The following is a 13,707-nucleotide window of genomic DNA, read 5'->3' as shown; positions in this document are numbered from 1 at the left end:
ACTTACCTCCATCAAGACGGCCCTGACAGTAGACTTCCCCACACCAAATTGATGTCCCACGGAGCAGTAGCTGTTGGGGGTGGCCAGCTTCCAGAGCGCAATGGAGACGCGCTTCTCCAGGGGGATGGCAGGCCACAAGTGGGTGTCCTGGTGGTGCAGGGCAGGGGCGAGCCAGGTATAGAGCTCCCGGAAGGTGGCCTTCCGCATCCGGAAGTTTCTGAGCCACTGATCGTCGTCCCACTGCTGCAACACTAGCCGGTCCCACCAGTCCGAACTGGTGTCCAGCCTCCAAACCCGCCTCTCCAGGAAAAAGTTGGGGGGCAAGGGCAGCAGGGCTGTAGCCTGAGCGAGGGGCTCAAAGCTGGGCTCAGGATCCAGCTCTGCTGCCAAGGTCATCATGCTCTCCTGAGCATGAAGCAGAGCTTCCAGCAGCACGGTATGGGGCCATCACCCGCCCAGGGGCAGCTCAGGCTCCTTGCCCAAAAAAGCCAAAATAACACGCAAACAAAAGAACAAAAGAAACAAACACAAGAACAAAAATACAAACAAACAAAAAACAAAAAAGTCAAAACCCAAGCAAACAAACAAACACAAAAGCAAACCCACAAACAAACAGACAAACAGACAAACCAGATAATACACAGCTGTGGTGTCCGACAAAGCAAGGCAACCAGAGCCAGGAAAACTGCAGCAGCTTTGCTTTCCCTGTAAAGGTTGTCAAGCTAGAAGCAGGAGCAGAGGAGCGGCTATCCAGGAGTATCCCGTTAAGCACGTGTCTCTGCAGAGAGCACGCAGCAGTGCCTGGGCTTTATGGCTGCCTCTGTGACCTTTCAGAAGCACTTCTGGGTGCCTTCTTCTGTCGACAGATCGTCCCACAGTCTGGACGCTCTTATGTCGACAAAGCTGATCACTTTGTCAACAAAGCGATGTAGTCTGGACACTCTATGTCGACATAAGTTTTGTCGACAGATCCTGTTGACGAAACTTATGTCGACGTCCCTCCAGCTGCTACAGCGTCTCTCTTCCCCCAAGCCCACAGCCTCCCAGTGGCCCAGCCAAGGCAGCAGAGGGCAGAGGGGAAGGGAGGTACCTTTGGCATGTGTGATTGACACAGCTTGCAACATGAGGGCACATTGTCCAAGCAGCCAGTGCCACTAGTAAAGGATTGCTCAGTGCCCATGCAGGGTGGGTGCTGCAACAAGCTGAGGGCCTCTCCAGCACATGAGTGTAAAATTCAGCTATTCCAAGGCAGCAGCCACTGTGGAAGGAGGAAGAATCTGCAGATCTGGCCTGGGAGGATTTTTTCTCTTCCCTCTAAACTTTATATGTGTGCCTCATGCAGAAATTCCAACTCATGCTGACTGTTGGAAGCACTAAAGTAAATAAAATACTTTGAATTGCAATGAAAAATAGTGTAAAATAGCTGGATGTTACATCAAATATCAGGAAAGGTAATGGTATCAAGAAAACACAGTTTAATATTCTCTCACTGATGACTGAATAAGATCCAAAATGACTCACTTTGCTAGGACAGTGAGTGACAAACGTCCATCACACTAAATGGTCAGAATCACTTTTAGGTGACTTGTACATCTTTAACAACTTGTTGCTTTCCCAGCTCTGGAGGGATTGTTTGTCCTGGCTCCTTGCCGACTCTGGTGCAAAGGAGCTAAGCTGCTTTTTTCTAAAAGTACAGTCAATGAGGTTTTACCAAACATTCTGAGAAAAGAGGTTAAGATTAAGTGATAATCTTTCAGATGCAGAGAATAACTTTAGTTTTCCAAGAAACAGATGATTAATCAAGGACCATAGACACCTCAGTATTTAAAGTGCAAAAAATTATTGAATTCTCTCCATCTCACTCACATATTTCCTTTTGTCAATCAAAAAACCTCCTCCCCCTTTCCTCTCCCCGCTCCAATTTGAGGATTAATCTAAACTAATCGATTTATCTGTCTATCTAATTGCTAAACCACCTATCAGCACAATCTCTGGGCACCAAATTCAGTAGCTAAGCTTATACATTAATCAATATGGACTCTGTGTTTGCTGTTCTAGAATTTGACCCATTATACTTGTGTTTTATCCTTCCTTGGCTTCTCTCTTTCTTGTTCTTCCTTCTTCAGCTTCAACAGCTACAGGTAGAGTTTTGTGAAACAGTGAGTTTTGGTTTTGGAGTGCATTCTGAAAACAATTAGATTCATTCTGATTTTTCTTCACAGAATATTCCAGTCTAAGACCAAGCCTAACTCCCTGTGGAAACCTTAGAAACTAACTTGTTTCTGACTATTGAAAGTTTTGCCGTACATTGGGGTGGCCAACCTAAATCTGACAGCAATATGTCACCTGCCCTGATCATCTCCCCACCACCTCTCTCAGCACATCCTACCCACAGGCAGCTCCACCGGTCAGTGCCTCCTTCTCCTTTTCCTCCTGCCCACTGTGATCAGCTCTTTCTCAGTGGGAGACACTGGAGGGGGGAAGCATGGGTGTGACAGGCTCAGTGGAGTAGGTGGGAAGTGGCAGGATCCTAGAGAGAAAGGGCTGAAAACGCCTAGGGCAGAGCAGGGGGTTGAAGAATGAGCACCCTCCAGCCCAGTGGAAAGTTGGCACCTTGTAGCTCCAGCCCCAGATTTGGAACCTATGCAAGGAGCTGCATATTAACTTCTGAAGAGCTGCATGTGGCTCTGGAGCCACAGGTTGGCCACCCCTGCCCTACATCCTGTTAGCTCTGTATGTTTGGTGACAGTTAAATTAGCTTCCTTGATGATTCATGAAGAGGTAGTATTAATAGGATCTGTATGTCCCGGCTGGTCTGGTAGCTAAGGAGTTAATGCAGGAAGTTTTGGCAAGCTCTGATCAGTCTCACAACAGCTGGGAGAATAGTAGAGCTGAGAAGAACAGGGATAAGTGACTCCCAGAGTGGCAGGCAGGTTTGAGAGAGAGAGGGTGCTACCAGCAATCTGGTAGGACATCACTCTTATAAGTGACAACAGTGTGAAGAAAGGATGATCAGAACCACAAGCTGAAGAAGCCTCAGAACTAATGGAGACAGGAAGGCACTCAGATTTCAGCAGGCATCTACACTGCATCTTTAGCATGATAAGCTATGCAATCTGAGCTATGCAAATTGCATAGCTTATTTCAAGTTAATTTTGAAATAGCTTATTTTGAAATTTGGCGCTGTCTACACAGTGCAGAAAACACTATTTCAGGATACTGCAATAGCGCTGCTGTCTAGACGCTCCCTGGGAGAATTACTGAAGACTGATTATGCCTGCCTAGTTTAAGAGTCCTGAGCTGAAACCCAGTGGAGAGGGAGTGGGCCTGGTTCCCTAATGTATTCCTTAGAGAGACTTAAGACCAAAGAGGGGCTTTCAAGGCTCTTGTGGACAAGGATCAGTTAGTTCCCTGCTAAATACAAGAGGAAGACCATGCACCTTTGGGAGACAGAAACTAACATCCTTATCCAAAGACTGTGACTACGATAGATAGTCAGACCTGGCAGATTAACTGACCACCTAACTGGACTGAGCAGACTCTGTGACCCAAAGGATGTGTTGATGCATTAAGGCACCATGCCTACATGAGGTACCCAAGTGGCATTCCTCTGTGTCCTTGTCTCACAAACCCAGCACAGATAAGCAAGACCTAAAATGTAAGAAGCCCTGATAGCCCAACAAAACAGGTCACCAGACAGAAGATCTAGCATAAGGCAGCTTTTTCTGACAAAAGAGGGAAATACTACAAAACTACTTTTGGTAGCAAAAGTCTGCTGTTTTACCGACAAAATAAAACCATCTCGATGAGAAGTGAAGAGCTTTATGCAGAAAAGTTAAAGCCACAAAGTATCAGTGTAAACACTGCTATTTGTTATGTTGACATAACTGGCTTCCCTCCAGAGAAGATTAATGGGAGGGAAAATGAAGGGTCATGTGATATGCCCTTGTAAATGCCATGGCAGGGAGGGGCAGGGGGCCAGCAGCTGGTGAGCAGAGCCTTCCTGTCTATAGGCTGATTTGTCCAACTGGTCTGGGTCCCATGTTTTGAGGGGGACCCAGGAGGGCCCAGGGACTAGCAGAGGGCCTGGCACCAGCAGCAGGGGTCACCTCTTCCCAACATTCACCAACAGTAGTGGGAAGCGGCATAACCCGGCTCCAGCCTACTCCATTCCCCCACCTCCTAGCCACGTTGCTCTGCTTCCCACTGCCAGTGAGTGCAGAGGTTGGTTCTACTTCTTCCCCCAAGCTCCCTCTCCCAAGCAACACGGCCCAGGGCATTAGCACCAGGGGCCTGGCTCTGGCTGCTGGAATCCAGCCTGCCTCTACACTCACTGGCAGTGACAGGATCTTAACAAAGTGCAGCAAACTGTTTGCAAAGACATGCAAAAGAATATTTGGGCTCAAATTGATTTTTGTCCCTCTGACATTTTGATTTTTGGTATTCCCTTTCCCCTGGCATGGCATTTAATTTTTATTTGAGAATTCTTTTCTTGGTGTGTTTTTCTATTTTCTTTGCATTTCAATTCTCTAATTTTTTTTCACAGTATGAAAAATAAAAGAAAATAAATATATTTTCTCCAAACTAATTTATGCCCCAAGTCTTAGCATCTGTATTAGACTAAAAACGATAAAATGAATGTATGTGATTATATCATTCATTATTTTGTATATTTAATTTATAGCCCTTAATCTGTTTAGTTTTTCAGACTGGCTGTAGTACTCTCCAATCCTGGATAAAAGACTAAGTGTATAAACCTTTCTTTAATGACAAAATAATTAATTATAAATACTGTGGAAGAATTTAATCTTTTTCTCATCTTTGTACTATGAACTAACTCCCAAAATTAAAGGGAATGTTGACAAAATGGGTTTAGTAATAATTAAATTCATTAATAAAGGATCATAGAATACAGCAGATCACAGATGCAATAGCATAGAGAATGGTGCTAGTAAAACACACCTCAAATGCATAAGGGCAGGAAGATTTTAGCTGATACCTCCTAACTGTGAACCATGTCCCATATTTTCAAGTGTTCAATAATTTAGGTGATGTCTTTTTGTCAATGCTCAACATGATGCAGAGGAGATCTGATTTTTGATAGGTCTCGAGTACCCATAACTTCCGTTGAAGTCAGTCTCTGGAAGTCAGGTGCAGTTAGAGGCCGGGATGCCATCAGTCCAACTCAGTGATTAGAACCAGACTGAAGGGGTCAGGAACCAGAGCTGGGGTCCAAGGTCAGAGCCAGAGTCAGAACTCAGACTCTACTAAAAGTCTTCAAACCTGACAGGTTCTAAATGTGACAGATATTGCAATCCCAAGTAATATTTTTGGGGACCACTGGATTACATTTATGAATGCTTTAAGAATGTTTTCTGTGTAATGGGGTAGGGTTACTACAGCGCCTCCAGGAACTAAAAACTAGGAGGGGTACAATCCCCAGCTATAGAGCTGTGTTTTCTGAGGATGTATAAGTGTATAGTGATCATATTGCTGAATGGTGCTGGAACAAAGCAGAGCTATAAATGGTAGCCTGGAATGTGAAAATAAAGCTAAGAGGAAATGCATGTTATTTCGATGACATGCAAGAAGTGTTTTGTGTTGCTCAGAATGTTTATAAAGACTTTTTTTCCTGTATAATTGAGGCTTTGTGAGATGAGCTGTTTTAGTGTAATGAGTTCTTATTGGCTGTGATACCTGACAGAAAAGATTAATCTGAATGCCAGAAGACTTGTCTTTTCTATGCCTGTACATGATAGGCATAATTTTTTGCCTTCAAAAAATTAAGCTGAGGGCACTCTTGTGTGTTAAGAAAACTGGTAAGAAAAAGCAAGTCTAAAATATATAGCTGTCTCCCTTGCTTTAGTTGAGTGAAACTCAGTGAGACAGAAATACATAAGATAAAATCAGAGATAAAATTTAAAAATATTTCCCTAAGATTAGCCTTATTTAAAGGGTAAGAATGAGAACAAGATGAGAACTCTCATTTAGAGCAGAGTCAGTCATAACAACAAATAGATTAGACTAGCTTTGGACCTGGTTGTTGGAAGGGAACAGAGCAATCTCTTTTCCAACTTCCACCTTAAAAAATATATCAAGTAGTGCTAAATATAGAAGAAGTGTTTCCATTATTGTTGTTGGATAATAGTTTGTGTGGGTCAGCTACATATTTTCCTTTTTTTTTTTTTTTTTTTTGTAATAATCCCACATCCTCCCCCAAACTGCTCTTTCTGGTCTAATGAAAACACATGTTTTTTCTCTTTTGATTGAGGCCTTGCCGTATGCTGGGTGGGGGTGGGGTGGAGTGGTAAGTTGCTCTGTTGCAGTTGGGGGCGGGGGGAAGCAACGGCACAGGGTGACTGGAAGCTGTATTTCTGTGAGCTGGTTAATCCCTGCCTGGGTCTCCATAGTCCAGAGCTTGATATGCACAGAGATACCAGTCTTGCTGGGAGATGGCGTTGAAACTTTTCCTTGTGTACTTATTCATTTTCTCATGGTGATTCCATGGCAGGGCTGCTATTTCCCCACCACCTCAATCTGTGCCACCGGAACCAAGGCAGCACAGAGCTGGGCTGCATAAGGAGCAGTGCGTCCCCTGCTCTTACCCAGAAGCAGAGTCCAGGTCTGCCTGTTAACCAACAGCAAGGATATATCAGTCAGAATAATAATGCAATATACGGGCAAGTGTAGGATTATTACAAATGGTTTCCATGTACACATACTGCACAACCAAGGACTGTACTTTCTTTGGGCTCCATGCCCAAACCTCTTTCCCTTCCTCCTCCCACTTTTAAAATTCACCATGATCAGAATGTCCGGAGAAATCTGTGTTTGCTTCTAGGGCAATAATAAAAGTGGCCTGTTTTGTTCAGAGATGTGCATGTTAGTGAAATGTTACAATCATTACCAGGAACAGTACAGTTAATCTGTTGTTAATGGTTACTTTTCCAGACCAGACCTTGAGAAGTCAGACATGCTCCTCCACTGACAGACTCCATCAACTAAGGAAAAAAACTTCAGAGGACTAGAGAGGACCTAGTGAAGGATGTTTTGTAACATTCAACTCTCCAAACCAAAAAAAAGGGAGGAAAGTTGGGCCAGGGAGATGAAATCTAGAAAGAAAATCCACTGAGAACACGCTAAAGCTCATGGAAGACCAAACTGAGATGCTGACGGGCCAAATCAAGATGCAGAGCAAACAGAACCAAAGGCCTCCCTGTCAACACATGCAGAATTCTTTACACAGTAACCATCCCTCTACACTCACACAGAAACCTCCATGGCCACACATGTAAAATTCTGTATCTGGCAAACACCTCCCACCCCCACCCTGCACACACACACTCATTTTCACAGTGGTAATGCTTTTTTTTCCAGCATACTCTATTCCCTGTAAGAGCAGCTGTGACTCTGACAGCTGGATGTTAACACAATTGTGAGGTTTTTTCCAATAACCCTTACCCTCCCTTACCATGAAGCATTAACCCTATGTGTGTAACTGTGATTGAAAAATATCAGTAAAGACAAAACTGATGCAGGGTTCCAGGAGTTTATTTTGTGTGACTCAACCCATACCAATTGTTCTGGACCTGGATTCCTGTTACATCCCTTGGTTTCATGGGAATGCCTTGCTCAGGATAAGCAGTGGAAGAAGGTAGGGAAGCAACTCCAACACAGAGAAATGTCAGAGCCCTTCATTGTTTAAGTGGTTCCTCACAGCCTCCCTGATATTGGTGGCCACCCTATGGGCTCCTCTGACAGAATGAGTGTCTGGCTGTTCAAACTGTGTGCCCAGGCACTGTGCCTCAGACTCAGTGCTCCTCCCGTAGGCAAACACTTCACCTTTACTCTGACACAAATTATGTAAGCAACAGCCTGCAGCCACCATCGTGGAGATATGATCCTCCATAAGGTCCAGCCTGGCATAGAGACATCTCCATCTCCCTTTCAATCTGCCAAAGGCAATTCAACAATCATGTGGCATCATCTTAGCTTGTTAAACTGCTTTCTGCTGTCCAGGTGCACCATGTAAGGCTTCATGAGTCAGGGCTGTAAGGGGTAAGTCAGGTCACCTAGGAAGGATCACTATGGACATTTCCACATCACCTACTGTAATTTTATGTTCTGGATATAAAGTCCCAGTCTGCATCTTTCTGTACAAGCTACTGTTCCTAAAGATGCATGCATCACGCACCTTTCCAGACCACCCTGCATTTATGTCTGTGAAATACCCACAATGATCCACAGGTATCAAAAAGTACCCCTTCTTATCGATGTAGTCCGTGGCAAGATGTGGTTGCACTATAATGAGAACAGGTATGCCTTCAGTTGCCCCATCACAGTTTGGAAAGCCCATTTCTGTGAAACTAGCCACAATGTCAGAGATGGGCAACCACAAACAGTGGGTGGGCCTAATGAGTGGCTCTCCTTCACCTCAGTGGGCCACAGCAGCATCTGGCCCATTGGGATTCCACATGCAGCTCCGTGTTTGCTCCCCCTCCCACTCACACTTCTCATGCACTGGGGCACTGTGGGTGTGTCTAGACTACAGGGTTTTGTCGACAAAAGTGGACTTTTGTCGACAAAACTATACCTGCGTCCACACTACACTGAGTTCTGTCGACATAACGTTGACAGAACTCAGCAGTTTTGTCGATGCTGGTAAACCTCATTTTACGAGGCGTAACGCCTTCTGTCGACAGAGTTTCTGTCGACAGAAGGTGTTATTGCATGTAAACTGTCCTTTGCGTCTACACTACCATGTCAACAAAGCAGCTTGCTTTGTCAACAGAACTCAATGTAGTCTAGACGCTCTTTGTCGACAGAAGTTTTGTCAACAGTATCTGTCGACAAAACTTCTGTCGACAGAAGCCTGTAGTCTAGACGTACCCTGGAGGTCTACGCTTACCTGCTCATTCTCTTCCCTCCCAGCATTTTTAGAGCACACAAATCACTCGATTCATGCTCTGTTACTGCTCTTCAAATCAGCTGTTTGCAGCATCCAGCTATGGGAGGGAGGAGAAGGAGCAGAGAGGGAGTATGAATCAGGCAATATGCCTGCTCCAAATGTGCTGGGACGGAGAGGGGAAGCATAGGAAGTGTGGGGCTCTGATGCCCCAGTGTGCAAGAGGTGCATGGGGCCAGGGGGCAGCCAGGAGGTCTGTAGGCCCCCTGTGGAGCCCCAGTGGGCCACATGTGGCCTGTGGGCTGCAGGTTACCCACCACTGTTGTAGAGGCATACTATTAATGTGGATTACCACTTCTGAAAGGCCTATTGTGCTGGAAGCATGCCCAGCAATACAGAAATTACAAAGATATCATTTGCTTTTCTATTAGTGTCTTTATTCTATTTTTTTGTATAACTTCTTACTTTGATGATGGAGCTAATAGCAGTGTTATTTACATTTTTCTATACCACCTGTTAACATAACGGCCACTGGTTAGATAAACAATAGTCATCATTTTGTAGCTTAATGGAATTTGTAAAGGATTCCACTCTTTGCCTTCCAAAGTTATAGGAAGCTCTTGCTAGTTCTGCTAAATAATACAATAGTAGATGTAGAAGTGTTTAGCAGTCTATACTGTTTAAGAAAACAACAACAAAACAACCAAAAAAACCCTCAAAACCTTGTTATTGTACCATTTTTATCCTAATTCATCAATCAAAGAGATTGGAAATAAGTTTACTTGACTGTCCAAATAGAATTTTTAAATGTTAATTTTGTTTGCTATTGTATGAGATGATTATTTCCTGATTATGGCCTTGCTGATTGAAACATGATAACCTGTCTGTCACTTCAAAATAATGTGTTTTAAATAATCAATGATTACTTACGTTTTTTAAGACTGTAACTTGTCCTTGTGAAGTTGAGTTTCATGTGTCTATTGGTATTTGATGACCAGAGTCCTGAAGGAACTCAAGCCCTAGAACTATAGCAGGTTTTTTTAACACAGAAATTAAAAGATATAGGAAACACTTCATCGGTGAGGACTTAGAGCAAATTTGCACTCAGAAGGCTAGTTTCTACTCAGGGAAAACCACAATCCAATGATCTTACTGAACAACTGTCAGAGAGAGTTTGGCAAACTACTGATGCAAGTGTGGCCACGTCTTGAGTGAATGTCTCCTTTTTACTGAAACAGGATAGTCAAATTCAAACTCAGATCTTTATTGGCATTAGAAACTATACAAACTGTACAAATGTACAAAGGACGGGATGTTCAGTATCATCAGTCAGAAGTCAAAATAATACATTAAGTAACTGCCAAGAAGTGGAGGCAGAGTAGCATTGCCTTCTTCTGATTCAGTGGTATTTTGTTACATAACTGAATGCTATTTGTAGGGAATGTTCTAACAAAACCTGTAACAAGTACTTATGGGTGAGCAAGCAAGATTAGTAATGTTTTTCCTGAATTCTTTTTATAGACACAAAGATGGAAGATACCAGTATCTCTAATTTTAACTTCAAGATAGGAAATATATCATCTCTGTTCCTGAACAGTCAATATTAATATTCAACAACAATTAAAAATGGCAATGACCATGTACATTTCATGTCAAGCTGGATAGGTATCTGCACATTATTGTCTGGGCCGTGCCATCAGCTAATGCACAAAGGCTACAGTTTTGTAGATACAACTCTTAATTGAACTCTGTGGTAGCTTTGCCTACATAAGAATGGTAGGATTGTTTCCGGAAGTGATCTGCTGATTAACTGCAGTTATGCCAACACGGGCAATCATTTGAAAACTCTTCAGGTGTCTTATATTTGATAATATAGGGATATGACAAAAAGGTGGGTTCATATATGGATGGTATCATTGATATGATTTCAGAGATGGCTATCTTGCAAAGGCAAGAATCCAGGAAACAACATAACATAATGGTGCACCATTCCTACAACTTAGCTGATACTTTGAGGATACTGCAGGATCAATGGTTTTTATATACCATCCAACTCCTTACATTTTACTTACATTTATTTCTTATCATAATACAGAAACTTTTTAGCAATGATAAGTCTGGAAATTCAGTTGACTTCTCACAGAGCTTTTTCTTCTTTCTCCCAAGTTAAAAATAAAAAAAAGCTCCACATCTCTTCAAAATTAAGACAGGTTAAAGACTGACTATTATTAATAGCACATATAAGCTACATGCTCATCCTGGATGGTTTGCAAGAAGGTAGCATAACTTAAGTGACAAAGAATGTATCTTGAAAAAGCTGCTGTACAGATCTTGATGTAGCTTTTATAACTTGCTCCATGCTAAAACCAGGTTTTTAGATTGGTGACTAAACCATATGATTGGTTGTAGTGATCACTTTTATATAACTCATCAAATGAGTCAGACACCTGTTCAAAACCTGGTTTTGAGTTTGCATAAATATAAAACTACAGTCAGTCATTCTATATGGAGCTCAAATAAAAATGTTCCTTTTCCAGCCACCAAGTGGCAGTCATCAAATGAGGTCAACATCTTCCATATTGTGTGATTTATATTTGTGCTTAAGTTCAGTAAATTGTGGGAGCTCAGGATTTCTCAGGATCAGATCTGTAGAAATCATAACCTTACTGGAGTAGAAACTGTGCTTTATTATTGTACATTCCCTGAGGCACAGAAAGGATGCTCAGTAAATAAATAAATGTCTTTACCTTTAAATGGAGACAGTCATTAACAATAATGAAAGAGCTGCCTGCTTCAAAATATATTTAAAATACTGAGAAACTCCAGCTCTGAAATTCTGCTTGGTCTCCACATAGTCCAAAGGTTTGGGAATTGCATTGAAAACTATAATAAAATTATAAGCTATCACTTTAAATCCTCAAGTGTTTTCCTGACTGTGTCTAGCAGCATTTGGTTTTCAGAGTTGGCCTACATGAAAGCGGGGTGAGATATGTTTGTGTTTTAGAGAACAGCTTGCTTTTTCTATTTGTTTTGGGTTCCTGTGCCTTAAAGTTCTGAGTTTTTAAGAAAGTAGTATCACATTGCAAACTTTCTCAAGAGTGTCTTTTACGGTTTTTACCTAACTACTCAGTTTCTATGGTGTTAGTATAACACTGAAGGTGCTCATCACCTCACAGGAGAACTCAACATGATGATTACTGGGTATCTATTTATACTAGTTCTGGCAACTGAATTCACAATACCCTGAGGCTATGTCTACACTGCAGGCTTCTTGCACAAGAACGGCTGTTCTTGCGCAAAAACTTGCAGAGCTTCTACACTGCACGTGCGTTCTTGCACAGGTAAATTTACAGTACAGCATCAGAAAACAGGGCTTCTTTCAAAAGAGTTATTCCTCTCCCCATGAGGAATAAGCCCTTTTGCGCAAGAGCTCTTCCACAAGAAGGCAGCGTAGACAGGCAAGATGAATTTCTTGCGCAAGAAAGCCCTATGACTAAAATGGCCATCAGAGCTTTCTTGCGCAAGAGAGTGTCCACAATGCCATGGACGCTCTTGTCCAAAAGCACAACTCTTGTGCAAAAGCACATGGCAGTGTGAACACGCTCTTGTGGAAGACCTTTTTCACAAGAACTCTTGTGCAAAACAGTTCTTGCGCAAGAAGCCTGCAGTGTAGACATAGCCTGAGGGTTTACAGGATCTTTCAAAATGGGGCATTTCTGTTGAGCAATCCCCGTCTTGATCACGGTTTTTTTTTTTAAAAGTGGCTTTTAGAAAAAAAGCTGCGGCCGCCATTATGTAAATGAAGCACAGAAAACTCAAATCCTGGCTTCGTTTACAATTTCAATACGTCTAATTTACATCCCTTTATCGAAAAAGGGATGTAGTTTAGATGTACCCTGACTTATTACTCTATAAGGAATCTGTTTTTAATGCTAGATTCAACCATTCCTAGTGGTGACTTGTAATATTGCTAAATAGTAAGTCTTACGTAGCACTAAGTGCCAAGCTACAGGTTGGACCTCCATGGTCTGGCACCCTCAGGAACTGACCGGTCCCAGATAAGAGATTTTGCCAGACTGGGGAGGTCATATCTAGCCCCTCTGCTATCACCCCCTCAATGCCAGACTGGCTTCTGGCCTCCTGGCTGGCTCCCCCATGCTGCTGGCCTCACTGCCCTGCTGGTTCCCCCACCCTCTTCCCTGCTGTGCCAGGTAGCCCAGTACCCTGCACTCCGGGCTTCTGGCCCCACTGAGGCAGCCCCCTGTAGTGCGCCAGGCACCTTGCCCCACCAGGGCATCCCCGATGTAGCACACTGGGCTCCTGGCTGTGCCAGGCAGCCTCACTGGGTTGTGCCTGACAGTCCAGATGTGGGGAGCCAGGCAGTCCAGAGGTGAGGCGGAGATCCCAGCCATCAGCCCTCCACCAGGATTCTGTGATCCTGGAACATCCATGGACCTGCTGGACCACAGATGTTGCCAGACCAGAGAGTCCCAGTTTACAGAGGTTCAGAGCTGGCCCAAGCTACGGGCTGACCAGGCTACCATCCGGGGCATCCCATTGTAAGGGGCGCCGCGAGGGGCTGCCGGGCCGGGGCGGCACCATGCATGCTTCGTGCACCCGGGGCAGCGCCACGCTCCCGGGGCCTAAGGCACATGAATGGCTCGGGCTGGCCCTGCAGAGGTTCAACCTGTACTAAACAAAGCATATCTTATAAAAAGTCACTATAAATTAGTTGTTAATTTCTATTCTTGGAGAATGATTAAATGTTTAATTGGTGCATGTGTGTATGCATTCATGTGCGT

At 43.5% G+C, this 13,707-nt stretch overlaps 1 long non-coding RNA gene across 1 annotated transcript in view; it reads left to right on the top strand.

Annotated features, from left to right (window-relative positions):
* Nucleotides 1–7,347, top strand: part of LOC112546677 (uncharacterized) — a 28,767-nt gene extending 21,420 nt beyond the window's left edge. Inside the window, exon 3 of the long non-coding RNA XR_003090390.2 lies at nt 6,952–7,347. This is a non-coding gene — a long non-coding RNA (uncharacterized LOC112546677). The remainder of the gene's footprint in view (nt 1–6,951) is intronic.
* Nucleotides 7,348–13,707: the final 6,360 nt, after the last annotated feature.

The sequence above is a fragment of the Pelodiscus sinensis genome, chromosome 5, assembly GCF_049634645.1.
Source record: "Pelodiscus sinensis isolate JC-2024 chromosome 5, ASM4963464v1, whole genome shotgun sequence".
NCBI classification, from domain to species: Eukaryota; Metazoa; Chordata; order Testudines; family Trionychidae; genus Pelodiscus; species Pelodiscus sinensis.
The sequence above is the reverse complement of the archived record's forward strand: the minus strand, read 5'-3'. Positions and strand labels throughout refer to the sequence as shown.